This window comes from Rhyacophila brunnea, unplaced genomic scaffold, assembly GCF_057557595.1.
Source record: "Rhyacophila brunnea isolate RB1 unplaced genomic scaffold, BYU_Rbru_1.0 scaffold_9, whole genome shotgun sequence".
NCBI lineage: Eukaryota > Metazoa > Arthropoda > Insecta > Trichoptera > Rhyacophilidae > Rhyacophila > Rhyacophila brunnea.
Window position 1 is genome coordinate 241962 of NW_028233361.1, and position 19918 is coordinate 261879.

Genomic DNA, 19918 nt, shown 5'->3' on the forward strand with positions numbered 1-19918 from the left:
GCACATATAACTTTCACTATTTCACAAAAAGATAAATGTGATAAATCACATTAATTTGCATACATTGCGATAAAGGTAATTTTATTACTGTAAATGTGTGTTCACGTTATAACATGACACACATTCACAACGCATCTGCAAGCGGCTGCATAATGTATTATTATATAAAATAAAATATTAGTAGATATTGTATGTAACTGAAAAAATTATTTCAGAAACATACGAGTGTATTTTGAAAAGTTATCCACTTTGTTAATTTTTTTGTTAAATATCCACTTTGTGTTATGAATAAAGGGCGAATATGACATATTGGGCCTTTTAAAATAAAATATGTCCTAAAGTAGTGGTAAGTGTTATGATGTACGGGCGAATATACGATATTCGCCCTTCCTGCATATCCACCTACATATCAATGTGACTATTAATTGTTAAATCAAAATTGTCGAGTTCGCCCAACGTCACTTTACAAGCTGCTTGTCGGCGAGTTTAAAAGTGGGCGAGTCAGCGAGTGCGATTGTGATGATGACACACAAAACTTTCCACTCGCTTAGAAGCCAGCAAGATATTGATTTGAAACCATCAATTTTGGTACTATTTTGACAGGACGTATTGAGTAGTTCGTATTTTTACCGGCTGGTTTGCCACTATTGCTCTACAACGCAGACGCAGATCGGCTCACACGCCAGCGTGTAGCGTGTAAAGTTGCCTGGCAGTCAACTTTTATCGATAGATTGTTTACAATCTGCTTGTTAACTTGTTCGATGATGACACTGGGCGACTTTACAGGCAGATTGTAAATTCGCCAACAAGCAGCTTGTAAAGTAGCTCAATGTCATCGAGCCATTAGTGATAAAAGAATGTTTTAGTTGACAATTTGTTAAACAATCGTTTGAAATATAGTTATTTGCTTTTTCTACTAATGCGTCAATTACATTGAGCTACTTTACGAGCTATTTGTTGGCGAATTTAAAAGCGGGCGATTCAGCTACTGCGATTGTGATGATGACACGCAAAACTTTCCATTCGCTGAAAAGCCAACAAGCTAGCGACTATTTTGACAGAACGTAGTTCGTTTTTTACCGGGAGGTCGCTACTACGCTCTACTGCCCACACGCCGGCGTGTAGCGTGTAAAGTTGACCGGCTTTCAACTTTTCTCGGTAGATTGTTTACAATCTGCTTGTTAACTTGTTCGATGATGACACTGAGCGACTTTATAGGCAGATTGTAAATTCGCCAACAAGCAACTCATAAAGTAGCTCAATGTCACTGATGCGTAATTGAACAGCATTTGTATCAATATTAAGTATTCATCGAGTGATACAACATTCTTTACCTCAAAATGAGCGAGATGTAAGTTTTCTAGTTAAATTTTTCGTGTTGTACAGTTGGTTTCGATATATAATATACATTAAGATAAAATACCGGAAATCAGGCTATGGAAAGAAAAAAAACAGCTGAGAGCCGCTGGAAAAGAGTATAAAATTGCGGCGGGAAATGTTGTTCAACAAAGGAAACGATTTAATTTTTTCTGCAGAAAATGTACATATTATAAATTCAATGATAGATTTTTGGGGAATTTTGGAAACTCGGTGAAAACGATGGCAACCAAGATGAACGGAGACAATATATTTCAGATAGTATAACTATTGAAAACCCCAAAAGGCAGCGTGTAAACAATATTTCACACAATTTTATTCATTTTGTATCTCCAGTCCAGTTAATTTGTCCTTATTTAACAAAAAATAATCTGATGTTCCATAACTATTTTGATAAGGTATAATATGCCTTTTAAGGACAAAAACACTCTTAATGTTTACTAGAATATGGTTTTGATTTAATTTAACTTTCACTAATATGTTGTTTTGTCTTGTAAAAGTTTAAATAACATATTATAAACATAATAAAATTACTTTCCTTATAATTATTCCCTAAGAAACCCACATATCTAAGGGCGAACGTGCAACTGTTCCGTATTTTTTATCACACATAAAGGGCGAATATCCATTTAAAATGATTTTTCCGACCTTTTTATACAAGTTTATACATTTTTTTTATATTATCAAGATAGTAGTTTCTCTGAGCTTTATTATGTATTTGTTAGAAATTTATAATTATCCATAGGTAATTAATAATTAAATGTCAAAAGTTAAAAATCCTCCTGTAAAATAGCATTTTGGTTGATTCGCCCTTTTTACAAAACACCGACGATATGTGCATACTTATATATTTGTATTTGTATTCACATTATTGAAATTTAATAACGTTTACACTGTCTCTGACGGTTAGCAAGTTATAAGCATATTATCGCTTTTAAGAATAATGAATTAAATAATATCCATTAGTGACGAAGAATCGTCACTAGGTGATTATTCTGAGCTTATTTTAAGAATCATGAATTAAATAATATCCATTAGTGACGAAGACTCGTCACTAGGTGATTATTCTGGGCTTATTTTAAGAGTAATGAATTAAATAATATCCATTAGTGACGAAGACTCGTCACGAGGTGATTATTCTGAGCTTATTTTAAGAATAATGAATTAAATAATATCCATCAGTGGTGAAGACTCGTCACTGTGGATTATTCTGAGCTTATTTTAGGAAAATAAATTTAATACTATTTCATATTAGTAACAGACTCACAGAAGCATCGAAATGTCAAAATAATGAAATAGCTGTCGCAACATATTTTTATCTACTTGCTGCGCTGCTTCGTATATTATTACCAATACTATAATAATATGTTGAAAGGCTGTAATAATCCGTACATAAATTATTTATAATGTTTATAACTACCGGCAAAATCTTTAAGCAAATAAATAAAAAATGGATTTATCAAAATTAAAAATCCTACATTATCTTATTCTAATATACTCGTAGGTTTAATTATTATTAACTTCCAAGATGGCAACGCTGATGGCTTATAGCGTCGTGGGTCCCAGGTTCGAATCCTGGGTCTGGCAAGTACACATATTGTTTTTCAATTTGTGTATGAGTCAGAGTATGGAACTAATAGGTTGAACAAATGGCTGACATCTATTTCTCGTAAAAACAAAATCTGTTAATACAAACCTCCATTCTGTGGAGGCCCATGTGATCTTATTAGGATCGGAGATGGTCGAAAGAAGACATTTTGACACGTAACTTCCACGCCAACTGGTGGATCATCATGTAACTTAGCTGTAGTGCAATGTTTCCCATGAAACCTATCCGGCACCCCCCTATATATGATGAAAGCAGATATTATAATGTTTTGTTGTATTTTTTCCTAGTAACTATTTACAATATCAATAAAATACGTTTTTCCATGAAATGTGTTAAATTAATAGGTCACACCACAACTCAATTAATGATATTCACCACACATAAAACAGGTACTCAGGTGATCAGGTGATCAGGTGATCAGGTGACAGTTAATCTTGTTTTATTTTCATAACTTTATTCGTAATCCTAAAGATATGTAGGTACATCATTCTAAAGTGGGTACCTACCTACAGAAAAATACTTTTTATGTTAATTAAATATGCAGCTAATTTCACAAAAAAAATAATAGGCAGGAATACCTGATCAATATTTTAAATTGCACATTAGATGAACTTAATTGATTTAACGTATGCAATAGGCATTCTTATTTCAAAATAAATCACACAGGTAATAGTAAATTTTAAAGAACCGCATAAGAAAGAAAACGAAATTCTATTTAAGAAAAAGTAAAGTACAATTTTTGCTCCTAAGTGGACCGTATGAATTTTCACCCCTACGCATATGGGCGTCCACATAGATTGTGTAAGTAAGTAAGGAGTTGTGTAAGTAACGCCGTCAATAATATAAAATAAAAAATATTTTTCTTTTTAATGGTTTCAGATACCTACATATTTATTAATTAATAGGTACAGTTAAAATTGTAAATTATCAAAAAAAAATGTTTTAAGTTGCAAGTTTCGAATTTTTTCACTAGGTGCCTCTGATAGGTAAAGACATCGCCTTAATGGCTTGGCTACACTTCCATTGTCACTTAGTGATATCTACCTGGTGACTGTATTCACAAGTACAAAAACGTCAATAAAAATTGGTTATAGCCGGTCATCGGCTTCAATATACAATTAAGTCGGCTCTCGTAGTACAGATTCCCGATGAGGTCAAAATATATTTACATCATCTAATAATTATGTAAATTCTTCAAGCCTGGGAGCCCTATGCAGAATCCAAGATTTCGATCCTAAGGATAAGTTGCCGGAAAGCATGACTTAACTATAGACTATACTGAGTATAGAGTTAAGGAATCCTTAACCATAGACTACTTTTGTTATGAACACGCCCCCTTCTGTATTACCATTTACCACTGACAGCTGCTGTCAAAATAAATTCGCATGTCTATAAAACAGTCCATACACTGAAATTCATTTAACAATGTATCTCAATGTGGATATTGATAGTGTTAATTCGTTTGGCATGTACTTGCAGAATATTATTTTACTTTTATACGCCAGTCCGCAGAAATACAAGATGCCAGATGATAGAATGACACTTAACGCTAGTGTTACCATGTTAAAAAAATATCTCGCGGTGCCTGTGGAATCACGTATAATGACTTATAACGGAAACATAAGAGTATTATAATTAAATATTAATATGTATTTATAGTTATTGCATTCACAAAATGCAGTTGTCATATTTTTGTCATCGTTTAACAATTATAAAATAATTTACCTAAACTACAGGAAAAAGGATATTTAAATATGGTATTATTTTCAATAGAAATGATCTTAACTAAGGACAATGTTTCTGCATAGTGTTTTCTGCTAAGGAAATTTTAGTTATGACAAATGTTTCTGCATTCCGCTATTTACGTAACTTTCATAATGTAAAACGTAAATAATAATAATCAATCGTAAAATCTGAAGCGATACCGTGGAATATGACACTAATTCAACTTTCACCTACAAGTCTTGCCTTTATCAACATAGAACAACACTGTATTGAAAAATCATTATCCTTTGTAATGAATCGCACCTACTTTCATTATCGCTAATTGCTTTTGTGACACTAAAGTTGTATTATTTATGTAATTGTAAACAAGTGAACATTAGTGATCCTTGCATTAATTTATTCACTCAACTTTTTTTTTTAATTTCAACCAAATAGGTAAGTTTAAAAACAAAATTATCATTCCTAAACAAATTTGAACATTATGATTTGACCCTTTTATTTTTTTTTCACGAGATAGTCAGCACGCTTCACAATAGTATAGAAGTGAGGTATTATAAAACTAGTCTCCATATTTTCAGACAGGTTTGCAAACAACCTTTTATAGGACTGTTTTTTTGTTTAGTTTATAACTAGCGGCCGTTTTATAAACTACAGTGTGGCTACATTAATTGTGTTAAACTTTTCGCGCCTTCCAGTTTGGAAATCGCTGGCTAACACTGACCCAGAAATTAAAAACGTTAATCGAATTGTACTAGTCTAACTTTTTTCCCAAGATATTTTTAATTATATATTTGTGAAATTTTTAAATATTATGTATTTTCTATGCTAGCCGCCAGGTAGCCTCCAGGAAATGTAAAGCGGAGGAAGAGCTTCGGCACGCTGGAGTGACCAAGTGAAGGTGCTAACGGGGGGGTAGCTTTTACTCTGCCCTGAGAAAAGCAGAGAGAGGATCGAGAAGAGTGGAAAGTTTTGGTCACTCAAAAGATAACAGAATTCTGTGGTGGTTCTTCTTCAGCCACGAGGGAATGACCAAGAAAAGTAAATATTGCAAACATTTGCTATAGGTAGTTTCATTTAAATTGTCCTTCAGTTAGCCAACTTTTGACCCAGTGTTTTCGTTTACGGCGAGTACTGACCGCCTGAGCCAGTTGAAATTTAATATACCTAGCCATACTCGCTACAATAAATTAGTCTTTGGATTATTCGATTTCGATATTCGAATTACTCAATTGGTTTGGAGATTCAAGCTCGCCCCGTTATTCATGATGTAAATTAACAATAAGTATACAAACTTTCTATAAATGTCAAACGGCCGCGTAAATTTTAACAGATCTGATGCTTGCTAGGTTTGACAGCTGACAGCTCAGTTTTTTTGACGTAAAATTACGCGGGAATGCGTTCAGTGTAGCCACCAATCTAAGAAATATCTAGTCTTCACTGAACCTATATTTTTAATAATAGCAACACTATTATTATTTTAAACCAATCAAATTAAGGACCGACGAGATTGAATCGTTGCGTGTAATAATTGCAAATAGCTGGCGACGACGGTCGGCGTCGATCTGTTATGTCCCAGTGATGAGTAGCTTAATGGAGTAGGAGATCTGGGTTGGCAGGTCCTGTATGGTTTGATGATATTAACCTTCCTTAAGTTTCTTACCAGAATTGGGACACTCTGTGAATCTCCTTGATGTAATTTTTTACAGTTTTCTTGTACGGTTATAGACTGTACGTCTTGAAGGTAGTTTTGTCAGGGGATTTACCTTCTTAGGATTGCTTGAGCGGTGGGCGTTTGTAATTGATTGTGAACACAGCGGAGAAAATAGTGTTTTACGTGAAGTAAAACATTACTTTTTATTTCAGTAATAATTTTAGTACAAAGTGTTTGACAGACATAAGTTACGTACAGTACTATGGTTGTAGACTAAAGACAACAGGGGTATCATTTCCTGAGTTTTTATACTATTCTCTTTAATGGGTTTTTGACTTGAACAGACTGCACGTGTCCGCTATGATATATGCTTTTACATTAACAAGAAATAACATTTATTACATTATTCGACTGTGCAGGTGTTTATTATCACATCTGCTTACATCAACAATAAATAACACTAATAATGGTTAGTGAGTTTTCTAGTTCGGGTCAAAAAGGTTAAAGAGTGTGTAAGATCTGAATATATAACCCAAAAAGATGCACATTTGTGCAATTAATGTAGATAACAAATTGCTTTACTTCAAGTATAAAACATAAGCTCGTAAATAAAACTGATAATTACCAGTTAAGTGCTTTTTATGGTTTATCTCTAAGCTTGCAAAAGCGTGAGATCCATTTCATAATCATGCATCTGTTTAAATCAACATAGTTACGTGTAGGTGTTTACCCCAAATAGGTGGGAACAGATTGCATGAACTCGTAAATAATAACAGTTAAGTATATTTCTTAACTCGTGTCAGTATTTTAAAAGGGTTGTTGAGAGATTTTCTTACTTTGGTTTTAAAGTGTTATTTGTATAAAAAGATACATATATCACTTTATTTATTACTGCAGGTGCGCTTTTGGTTCAATGCGTTATTTTAGTTAATTTACTGCTTTTAGATGTTGAACTGAATACTGTGAGATCTTTTTGAACATTTCTTAAGTTGACAAAGTCAAGTGGGTGCATAAATGTTTATATTATATTACTTTAAAAGCTTAAAGTTTATATGATGCTATAATCAAATAGCATTGTAAATTAAATAGGTGTGATGTATTATTAGTGTATATAACAGATCGTTGGATCGGGTTAGGTCTGTGCGTCTGCCTATGTAATTAAGCCTTAATGTCTTCCGATACTCCTACAATTTTGTGTTATTTATATGTAGACTTGCATATAATAATATTGCAGTGAAAACAACACAAGTTTTACAATTTCTTTTATGAAATTCATAAATACAAATAAAAAATTAATTGGTAAATCTCTCATTTCTAATGTGTAAATTAACAAATTAATCAATGAAAATGTTTAAAACAATTACAGATTTTGTTTGGTCTGAATGATTGCGTATTAATGTCAAATCGAATTTGCATAGTGATCGACTGACGAAGTCTGGCAAAAATATCAAACATGTTTGAAATCCAACGAGCCTGGTCTGCGGATTAAAAAGTCCGCAGGTCTGGGGTGCTCCACGCGAAAAAAAGTCCGAAGACTGTAAATCGTCTGACTTGCGTGCCAATGGAGCGCCGGCTTTAGGACGAAAATTTAATAATAATAAAAAAAAAACATCCGGATCAGTGAAGCAATACAAATTTTCAGTGCTCCGGACTCCTGCTCCGAGCTCCGCTCCAACGCTCTGCAAATAACCCATTGGATTATACAAATAAATTAAAAAGAAATTATACATACCTACGCGGCTTTGACCAAAAAGTACGACATTGCAGTACTAGGTGTAAAAAACAAAATTGAAAGTTTGCTGTCAAATTTTTCCAAATAATCAATTAGGTATCAGTATTTATTTTGAGAGATGACGTTTATTAATTCATATGAGAACACCGGATATTTATTATTCCTGTAATGCAAGGTAGAGACTATTACGCTTTATAACTTTACACTCCAGTTCTAGGTTGAAAATTATGTAATATATTCTAGAAATACTTTTTTTAGATATAGATGAAATCTATTTATTTAAGTTTTATCTAACTTTATGCGAGGTAAGCAGGCAAGTGTAGTAAAAAGTGCAATGTTATAAAACATAATAATATACTCTACATTACGTGTATTACCTATCTATGATTTGACCATAGATTAGACCTGACGAAGTGAAGGGTTTGATGAACAGATGTAGACAGTCAAACGAATTCATCTCCTTGACGCATGCACAAAACTTCTCGGTGTAAAACCAGAATTTAAAAGATGAAGTGAATAGATGTGAACTTAGCTTATGAGAAATATTTATATTATTGCCAAAGAAATGATCTACGCAGGTTAATATTGTTTTGTTTATTTTATAAATCAGTTCACGACTACTGCTCAACCTGAACGGACCTGTAGCTAATGTGTCATAACTCATAAATTCGACTGTTTATTACAATAAACGACAAAATGGATAGTTCCAGACAAAATGCAAGTAATTTTAATTGACAAACAGAATACTTTTTTCTCAATTATGGTAAACTGGCTGTTTATGGTGGGAATGCATAATAATTATTGTTTTATTGAAATTAATACTGAATATGTACTCGTATATCGTATTATTTTTATTAATATATTCGTTCTTAGAACTAGCAAACTATACAGATAACGTAAAATTGTATATTACATTTAATTTCGTTTTCATTTTAATATACTTTTCTGGAGCCGAGTTTAATGATTTAACGCCATATTATTAAGCGAAATTATTTCAAGTATCGATACTTACAAAAATTAATTTATTATTGTATTATTTATCTATCCTATCAGCTGTTTTGTTTTTTAAATCCATCCTCAGAATAATTTAGGATAATGTCATCGATTTTCGTATTTAATAGTTTTTTTTTCAATGTGCATGAAACAAATTTATAAGAAGAGAGCAGATATATTTATTCATCAGAATTTACAAAATTTGGAATGAAATCGCAAGAACATTATAGCGTATGTCGTGACTTTTAGCTCCGTCTCGTGGACATATTAATTTGACAGTGAGCTAGATTTGCCATTTAACGTAAAAATCTAAAAGTTTGTCCACACTGGAAACCTCATTAAATTTCACGATAATTATCAAAATTTGTTTGACCAAAAATTATTTTAATCGAAATTTAATGAGGTTGCCAGCAACTTGTTGCCAATGTGGACACGGCATATCACACTTATTTTTATAAAATACACAAGCAATTAGATAACTATGTTAACATTTTCATAAAATATTGAGCGCGCCGGTTCGTAAAATATTCCATTTCGAGCGCTCTGCAAAACCATGTCATAATAGATATTAGTCAAAAAATAGTCGTCTATCTATAAAATATCTAAAATAATGCAATTAAATCATATATATCTTTGAATATTTTATAGATAGAATAATGTTTTTTTTATCTATTATAGTTTGGTTGAGGCAGGGCTTGATGAATTTAAAAAATGAACCAACAATATGTGCAATAAATTATATTATTAATCCAACGAAAACAAATAAGTATGAATGAAAAAGTGTACTTACACAACTTTACTTGTCGTATCGCCCAAAATATACCAAAATTATTATGGTTTGGTTTAGGCAGGGTTTAATTGATTTTTCAAAACTAGCCGATACTATCTGTAAATTGTAGTACTAGTTCAATAAAAACGAATACGTTTAACAAAGTTTAATGTGCACTATTAGTCGCGGATTGAGACGATTTCAACTATAGGCGCGACAAAATTTTGGACTCGCTGGCAATTGGAGAGCGAACGTCGAGGTGTGAATACGTCAATTTGTTTCGGGATGGCGACGGGGGTATTAATTCTTAAATCGTGTAAAGATGACTAAAAACGTTACCCATTTACTTGAAAAAGGAAACATGTCAATGAATATATTATTATTTTTACTAATAGAACAATAAACAGAACATTAAATGGACGCATGTTGGATTTATATGACAAATTATATTTCGTTCGACAGACGTCGTTTGCACAATCTTCGCGTCGCGTAGTCACGATCGTTTTAGACCGTGCCCCAGCTGAGGTATAGCCTTAACAGCCTACCTCCAGCCTTTGCTACTGCTGAACTTACTGTAGATATAACTTCAATCACAAATTATGTTAATGAGGTTTATTTTTCAAATAGATAACTAATGGTATAATATTGTTTTGCTATTAGATGAAATCTGAGATGAATTATTTGAAATTGTCATATGATTCTACTATAGTAATTATTAGGCTTACCAATTTTTATGAAAATATGCATACAAAGAAAAACGTTCGTTTTCTAAAAATAGTAAATGTTATCTAAATTTTAGACGATATCTAATTTAAAATCTTGAATCAGATAAGTCTTCGTGACTAAGTATTTCTGACCAAAAAACAACAGTAGTAATACTTGAATACCTGCCTGCAGTTACCTATAAATAATTGTAGTTATAGATGTTTAGTTAAAACAATGAAAACTAAACTTTTAATGTGTTAAAGTTTTATTATACTATTCATGATATATAAATCAGTCTCGCTAAGTATTAAAAATAGAATCACAAAATAAATGTGAAATAAGCAGGTTAGTTTATTATATAATAAATAAAGCTTTCTCGATTTTGTTGGCTGTCGTCTTTTACGTTTTATCCAGACTGGGGCGGGGCGTTCCTTCCATCAACAGAGGGTTCATAATATTTCAGGCAAACTGCTAACCCAACTAAATGTTTCAAAAATGTAATCTCTGAGATACTTTGTGCAATTCCATGACGTGCCATTCGCCCAATCAATTTGTCATGTAGTAATTCTACTTGTCACTTGTTAATAATAATATGTTGCTCCTTGTACTCAACAAACGTTTCCCAGATATAGTCGTAGATAAACAGTAATTAAACGTATGTTAAAATAGGTAGTATTTTTATACAGTTTAGAGAACTGCAAAGTTTATTTAATTATGCGGCATCGTCGCGTTAATCCAGTATTATATATTTAGTAAAGATGTGTTAAATACAGTATAACCATATTTAAAATACTTACATTACAGGTATTACTTAAATAATAGGAACCGTTATTATTTTGGTTTTTTATATTATTTTTTTAGAGTGAGTACCTACAGACGAAACCTATATTGCTAGGGATTCAGAGAAAAATTTGGTAAACATTTAATTCAATCCCTAATAAGTATAGCGTCGTCTGCTAAGCATAGCTCGATAACGATTTTCGCCTTTGGGCGATATAAATTGTTCGATGTGTGTGTCTAGTCTATCTCATGAAAAACAATATGTGTACTTGCCAGACCCAGGATTCGAATCTGGGACGCACGACGTTATAGGCCGAGCGACACTATGTTTGATTACTGAATAACATTTTTTTGTTTCTGTTTAAATAATATAATGTATTTCCACCTAGAGTTATAGTATAAATACTCTATAATATATTATAATAGAAGTACGCCTACTTTACATACGAGATAAAATTTACGCGGGACCAGCGTCGGGTTTAAAATTACGATGTAACGTCTTGTTGACGCGGAATTCAACATTAGCTAATATTACTGAGGTACTCGCGTAGGCCAACGTAGTAGAGTGCCCGCTTATGAAGTAATAGCTTGCGGGTTAAAGTCAGCGGCTTGCAAAAATGCTTGTTTTTTTCAATGTGTTGGGTGCAATGACATTTATATGGACGAATCATGTGGAAATTAAAATGACACTCACTTTGTGTCGGGTCTGCCGGATGGCGAAATTCATATTTTAATATCGGTATCCTTCGCTCAAATGAACATTCCGCTTGCAAGCGGTCTGGCGACACCACTGGGTCTGCCCATACAAAATATCGAACTAATTGCCGTTCGCGTCCGTTACATTTCGACACCGCCGTTATTATTGTGTTACAAAATGCCAATGTGCCTAGTTAAAAATTGTAAAAAAAATTCTACTAAACACTCCAAGAAAGATGGGATAACTTTTCATGTGTAAGTATTATTTATTATTGATAAAATGCCATTTTTAGATATTGACAAACGATATTATTCGATGCAATTCAATGACAGAACAATTTGACAGAAATGGCCGAACATTTTTACGCAGGCAGCGATGATTTCTCCGTTCCTAGGAGGGCTCAACGCACAAATGGTGATTTATAAATATGGTCCGTATTGTAATGACAGTAAGGTATATATTCGTTCAATTTTTCAAATATGGTAGTACTGTTTGCACCGTACTTCAGCTAATTGATTTGCATGAACGGACTGGTAATATTATTTTCAATTTATTATATGTAATTAAACATATTTTTTGACATCGTTTGTTTAATTAAAAATACTTTTTGTCACGAAATCGATAAATGTATTGGGAAGTATATATTTTTATAATTGAATCGCTACAAATTAAAAAGTGAAATAATGAAGAAGGGAGAATAGTAGTATTATGTCAATGGATTTAGCGGTTTTATTGTCATTATTATCTCATTTATCTCTATTATCATTTTTACTCCCGAATATTTCCATTTACTTTCTTCTGTTTTATCTGTCGTTGATTTTGTTCTGTTTTATCTGTTGTTCTGTTTTATCTTCTTCTTTCTTTTTTTTTCTTTTCTGTTTTATCTGTTGTTGAACTTAATTATTGTTGTTCATTACGGTTATTTCTTCTTAGAACGCCATAATGAATCGTAATATAATTGTTATCATTGTCATACTTCAATAGTATTTTCCACTTTGTATGTTTGCCAATAATATTAATAATTATTAATCTCATATCTTGTGCTCCATTTACTTTTTATGAATATTTCTATTTACTTTCTGTTGTTTTCTCTGTTTGCTTGCTCTCTGAATTATTAAAACATGCACCTATAATATAACGTTAATCGTGTATTTTTTATAACTTGATTCTTGATTTTATTCTCATTTCTTGTTGTGATTCTATAATATTTAAATAAACAGTAATAGAATTGTTATCATTTTCATGCTGAAATAATATTTTCTCCAATAAACTGATACTGGTTTTGTCATTCATTGTTTATGTCATAATAATTAAATTAACAATACCATTGTTATCATTACCATGATTTGATAATATACGGGTATCGTTGTTATAACATTTTCCACGGATCAACTTTCAGTTGAAAATGTCGTAATGATGAAACTGGTATCGCCTGTTTGAAAATAAATGTACGAAGATACATACGTCAAACATACAATAATAATATATTTTTATAACTTGTTTTTATCTCGAATAAATGGCGTTCAATAAAAATTTAATTGTGTTTGACTATTTTTTTTTTTGTTATATTTATCTACCTCCGTTCTCTTGTATTATTATCATAGGTACCTACTTTCTTCTGTATTCATACTTCGAAACTGTGTTATTAATTGATAAAAGGCATGTATTTATTATACACACAACAAAAAGAATAATAATATAAATAACGAGTTACAAAAATATTTAAAGTTATTAATTAAGGGCAGAATTCCCAGTTTGCGTCTGGAATAGAGACGGAATCATTTCGCTGAATGCCTGGAAGCGTTTCGCTGAATCTCCGGAAGACGTAAGTAACCCGAGAATTCTAACGCGATGACATTAATACGCCGTTACAATAAAGGCTATATTACTCTAAATTCTCGAAGCTTGATATCGTATAATGGAAATGCAACGTCATATGATCACGTGACGTCTACCTATACATCTGTGAATAAGTTTCGTGCACTATTTCTCGTGATCGCCAATATGAAATGAGTTGTCCATTTAATACGTCTTTGGTTGGGTGATCCTGATCGGTAGACCGACATTCCTCGTAAAAATACTATACTTACTCTAATCTGCATCCTTGCACGACCCACATTCTCAGCCATCGTATAATTTTACATAGTTCAACACCTTTTTATAATATAAGGCCTGTGATTATTTAGTGTCTCTTTGATACTACAATATGACAGAATTTGACAGAACAGCGGGTTTCCACTCATCGAGCAATATTGTGCAGTTCATTACCAATAATTCATCTCATCAGTTTGGTAACTTCTTGCGTAGCATTTTTATCATTCTTATCTGACTATCAATTAGTTTATTTACTGGATTTTCGTGATGTGCCAAACATACATCTTTTCCTGTCACGTTAAGCTGCTCCTATAATTTTTGGATGTTCCATAAATTGTGTACATACTTATGTTTATGTAAATTTTTTTAAACGCACTGTAACAAATAAATGGGAAATATCTACGGCTGACCTATAATCGCATTACCACAATAGCCGTTGTTTTTCGACATCCCAACTTCATTGCAACTTGATTACAATCTTAAATCACAATTAACCAAATACGTATAGACCGCATTTAATTTAATTACAACAAGTAAGATCTAGATTCTAGAACAGCGAGAAAAATACAATTTTAATTTATTCCATACCTGCATAGATTATGATAGTTTTTATTCTGTTTACAGGATCGTGAAATTACCGAATGCGGAACCTGTTCAATAAGAATATTTTTCGTCGTGTTATGTATCATAACAATAATTATTTTTAGCTGGGCTCTGGTAAGATATATTTAATATATTATAGAAATTAATTAATATGTAGGCACATGTTAGTTATAATAATCAATGCTCTGTTACCGGCGAGGCTTTAAGATTGTTTTTGGTGGTTTGGTTAGTAATAATTATTCCCTTACGTAACCACTAGATACGAGTAAATATCAAAGTACTTATTGAAAATAAACCTGTATTTTGTTTCCTCTATTTCGACGGTATAAATAAACAAGAGAACATTATAAACATGGACAAATGAAAATGTATAGGTACACAGTATAAGCCGTAATAACACTCACTGTGTGATGTGATAATGTTTAAAGTCAACTTTCTTACCTATTACATTATTGCAAGTCAATTGAACAAACAAAAATAGTTAAAAGAACAAACAAATGCATTGATTATTAATATTTTTAATCACAGGCCTGTGTTCAATCAGAAAGCCGCAAGATGACAACGGTTTGTTGCATTATTGGATAAATTTATTTTTTGGAAAAGAAGTCGGTGGCCACTTTAGGATATTTCCCACCCCTTTACACTAAGCTAAACCAGTGGTTTGGCAAATTTTCGATCGCGTAGGATGTACATTGTACCTGGCATGGCAGCTTACCAAAATAAAAATGAAATTTGATCGCCGTTCAAGTATTTACAAAATTGAGCCAATTAAAAAAGTCTTTATATTATCTATTATAAATGATAATATGGAGAGTATTTCGGAAATTATAAGTGAGCAATTCGAATATGAAAAAACAGAAAAAGATATAATTTCATTATGGACATACACGGAAACAAACACACAATGATTGATAGATTTATCAGATAGGCATAACTTAATCATGCAACATAATATTATATTATTATGCCTGGTTAGATCTATGTACCTATATTATTGTTTGTGAACACTTCCATGAATATGCTTCCAATCGAGATATTTATACTAATATTTATACCGATAGAAACTAACTCAGTTTACTAATACCAGCTGTCTAATTAAAAAAAAAAGATTAAATGTAAAATCACGTGCGCATGGTGATTTTTTAAAGACACTGTTATCAAAATTATAATAATTGGTGTATACTTTGTAAAATTCCATTGAATTTAAAACTCAAAAATGTATTAATAATCTGCTAGATGTAATGGGACCCTGTAAAATATTCTAAAGCACAATAGATCGCGCTTATCTTACTGGCTTATAAAATTATTTACACATATATACCTATAGGTACAGCCACAATATACCCAAAATGGTATTCTAACCAAACTTAAGTTCAATTTAATGATAACAAAAGATCAGGTTACACCTCCATTTTGATGTTTTGAGTTAAGTACATTTTAAGACCATGTCCGATCCTGATAGGATCATATGGGCCTCCACAGAGTGAAGGTTTGTATTGACAGATTTTGTTTTTTACGAGAAATGGATGTCAGCCACTTGCTCAACCTATTAGGTCCATACCCTGACACACACAAATTGAAAAACAATATGTGTACTTGCCAGACCCAGGATTCGAACCTGGGACCCACGGTTTTTAGTTATTATTTATTATTAATAATCAGAACATTGTATTAAATTGCTTGTTTTGTATTGTATCGCCAGGCACTCTAGGCTCTAATGATAAAATTTAATAAGTCCTTTCAAAGGTTTCGAAATCTAATTATAAAATATATCCTATTACGGTTATTTCATAGTTTTCAAATAATATATTGTCACCACACCCACCATCCATGATGGCTTCGCGGCTGGGGTCCCAGGTTCGAATCCTGGGTCTGGCAAGTACATATTGTTTTTCAATTTGTGTATGAGTCAGAGTATGGACCTAATAGGTTGAGCAAGTGGCCGACATCCATTTCTTGTAAAAACAAAATCTGTAAATACAAACCTCCACTCTGTGGAGGCCCATATTATGGTCTTATTAGGATCGGACATGGTTTAAAAAAAATCAAACCATACTGTGCTAGGAAACTGTTTATGATACCTATAAGAATAATAACCATATTCTTTTTAGGTGGATTTTCTCCACCCAGCTAGAGCCCCAAACAAAACCAGCAGCCTGCCGCGGGCTCCATTTGCAAGGGAATAGAGGCGCTAATAATCTGTCATCTGTGGTAAGTACATAGTAATTCAGACTATTTTTATCTTTATTTTATTGCATGTAAGGCATGGAGAGGTGTATGTTGAGCATCACGCGAAAGGACCGTAAGAGAAACGAGTGGGTTAGGAAGCAGACAGGAGTACGCGATGTAATAAACGTTGCCAAGCAGCTGAAATGGTGATGGGCGGGGAACATTGCTCGTCAAAAGGACGGCCGCTGGACAAATGCCGTCATCCAATGGTACCCAAAGGGCACGAAACGGCCACAGGGTCGCCCTAAAAGACGCTGGATCGACGAACTGATAAAGTTCGGCGGAAATACGTGGCAGCGAACGACACAGGACCGAGAGAGTTGGAGAAAACTTGGAGAGGCCTTCATCCAGCAGTGGATTGACCCCGCCTGATGAAGATTAATAAATATAATTCAGATAGACTATACCCCAATACACTATATTTTGAAGCAGGGTTTTGAATGTGTTAGTAACCTACGAAAATGAAACACACATTATAGACGTGCAATCGTGTGTGTTGCGACCTTAAAATACACCAATATTGAATGAGCTTCAGTGCATAAACCGAGAGCAGTTGACACAACGAGAGACAAGTTTAGAATGATATATTCTTGACACGTGTTTAAGTTGATCCTATATTCTTCCATTTCCGCGATTGGTTACCTGTAACTCCACCCATACCTGTTAGGTATTTCAGTTTTCATTAATTCTATGTTCCCTGGCCAATACACTCTAGTAGCTCTATAATATTATATTCTATGAATAGGTAGGTAGGTACATAGAACAACAACACAAACATGGACCCTCCAAACCAACCCGTCTCGTATTCGGCAACACATTCGGTCTTAATCGAGCGATCACGGGGTCCTACGTTTGGATGTGAAGCATCAGCAGTTTTTTACGTCTGGGAATGTCTCAGACACAGATACCCAAGACTGACGCTCTCAAGTGAGCTTTGACCGAGTTTAATGATTGACATAATTTATTAAAAAGTGCCATGGGAGAGAAAGGCACGGAGGATTAACATAAAATAAATTAACTCTATGGTAAGTATACATATTATAATATAATATAAAAAATAAAGCTAAAACAATATGGACATACAAAATATATGTGAAGAGAACTTCACGTCCGCAATAAGACACCGCAATTTATAATCTTTACCAGTTGCCTTGTTGAAATTAAAAGTTTTCGTACTTTTTTCCTATCTGTAACTACTAGATACCTATTTTAAATTTTATCAGACCTTATAGAAACAGTATTTTTTAATAGATTCCAGATTCGGTTAAAATAATTACATTCAATTCATTAAATTAAATACATTTAAAAAAAATGATGTATATTTTGAGACAGACGTAAATATTGCAGATTGATAACATATTCTTTAGCACGTGTTTAAGTTTATTCCATATTTTTAAACACTCGGGATCTACGGATACGGGGTACGCCATATTATCCAATATCCACACCCGGTAGCTTCTTGCCAAACCGTAATTTCCAACCAAACAATGTTTCCAACCAGTGAGATGATTTTTTTATTGGAAGGATATTTTCGTAATACTAAATATAGGTACCTAGGTAATTCTATATACATATTCCAAATGATTCTCCTCGATTTGCCGCCCCCAAGCGATACTCAACCTGCCTACCTCCACGGGACGTCACTGTGCATAGATCAAAAACCACGACAGGTGCAAAATTCTTAAAATGCGACGTCACGACGTCGAATCACGTTTCTCCATTTTTAGCGTTGCCATTTTTTTAACACAATGCGGGCCCTTTTAATTAATTTTGTTAATTTGCATTTGAAAAGCAATTAGCAAAAACACAATTTTGTGCGGCCCGTAAACAAATTGTTAATTTTGATAATTATTAAAATATTTTTAATGTAATTAAAATTTAATTGAATATTTATAAATTAAGAGTTAATAAACTATAAATAGTTGAATGGCTCCTTTAAGACAATGTCTTTACCTACCAGAGGCACCTAGCGGAAAAATACGAAGCTTGCAATTTGAGTCGTTTTTTGATCATTTACAATTTAATCGTTTTTTTCCAGACGTATTCTGCAGGCACCAAGCGCGGAGACTTCAACCGTAGCACTGGACTAGCCAGTTCCTCACCGACCATGTCAACTTCACCCTCAAGCTTCATGGGTTTCGCTTAATCGAAGATGGGCCGGGTTCTACCTGCGGGCATGACCAACAAGACGCTGAACACGTCATCTGGGATTGCCCGTATATGGAATCCGAACGAGCAGAGCTGTTTGCCAGGGTCCGTCCTCACATGGCCCCAATTGGCCACGTGGACCTGATTGCAACAGAGGCCAATTTTGCGGCATTTGAAAAATTTGCAGCGTCGTATGGAGAGTGGGATAATCCTGACTCTTCCGTAGAATCAGATTAAAATCTTGAGCATCAGTATGCGGGTACACAGGGCGCATCACGCCGGCGGCCAGCAGAGCTGGACCTCACTTTCTCACTTTCCTGGAGTCAGTCTTAAGCACCGAGGTGCATGGTTGCAAATAATCGGTCCCGTGCGGCTCCGTTCGGGACGAAATGTGACGTAAAGTGTGTTTCTTTAAATCCATAAAGCCTATGTATACTATTTATACCTTTTGAATGATAGATATTATATATTTATATGATTTTGTGTAACTTATAAAGAGATAAAAGCATAAAATCTATGAAATTTAGATGTTTTAGCGGTCCAGGCTGTTTTGTGCAAAACGGGTTTTTTAGAATGTTCATTCTTGAATGTAGCCAACTCTTATTTTTGTAAGAAAAATCGTTATTTTTGCATCTATTTTCTTTAAAAAAACCTTCTAAGTTATTCAAGTATTATGGGAATTTCAAAATTCTGAAAATACGAGGGTGGGTCAATAATTCCTTAGAAAAAAGCATTAAAACAGTTTTTATTTTTGTATTTTTTTTTTAATTCTCAACATAATCTCCTTGGAGCTCAATACACTTGGT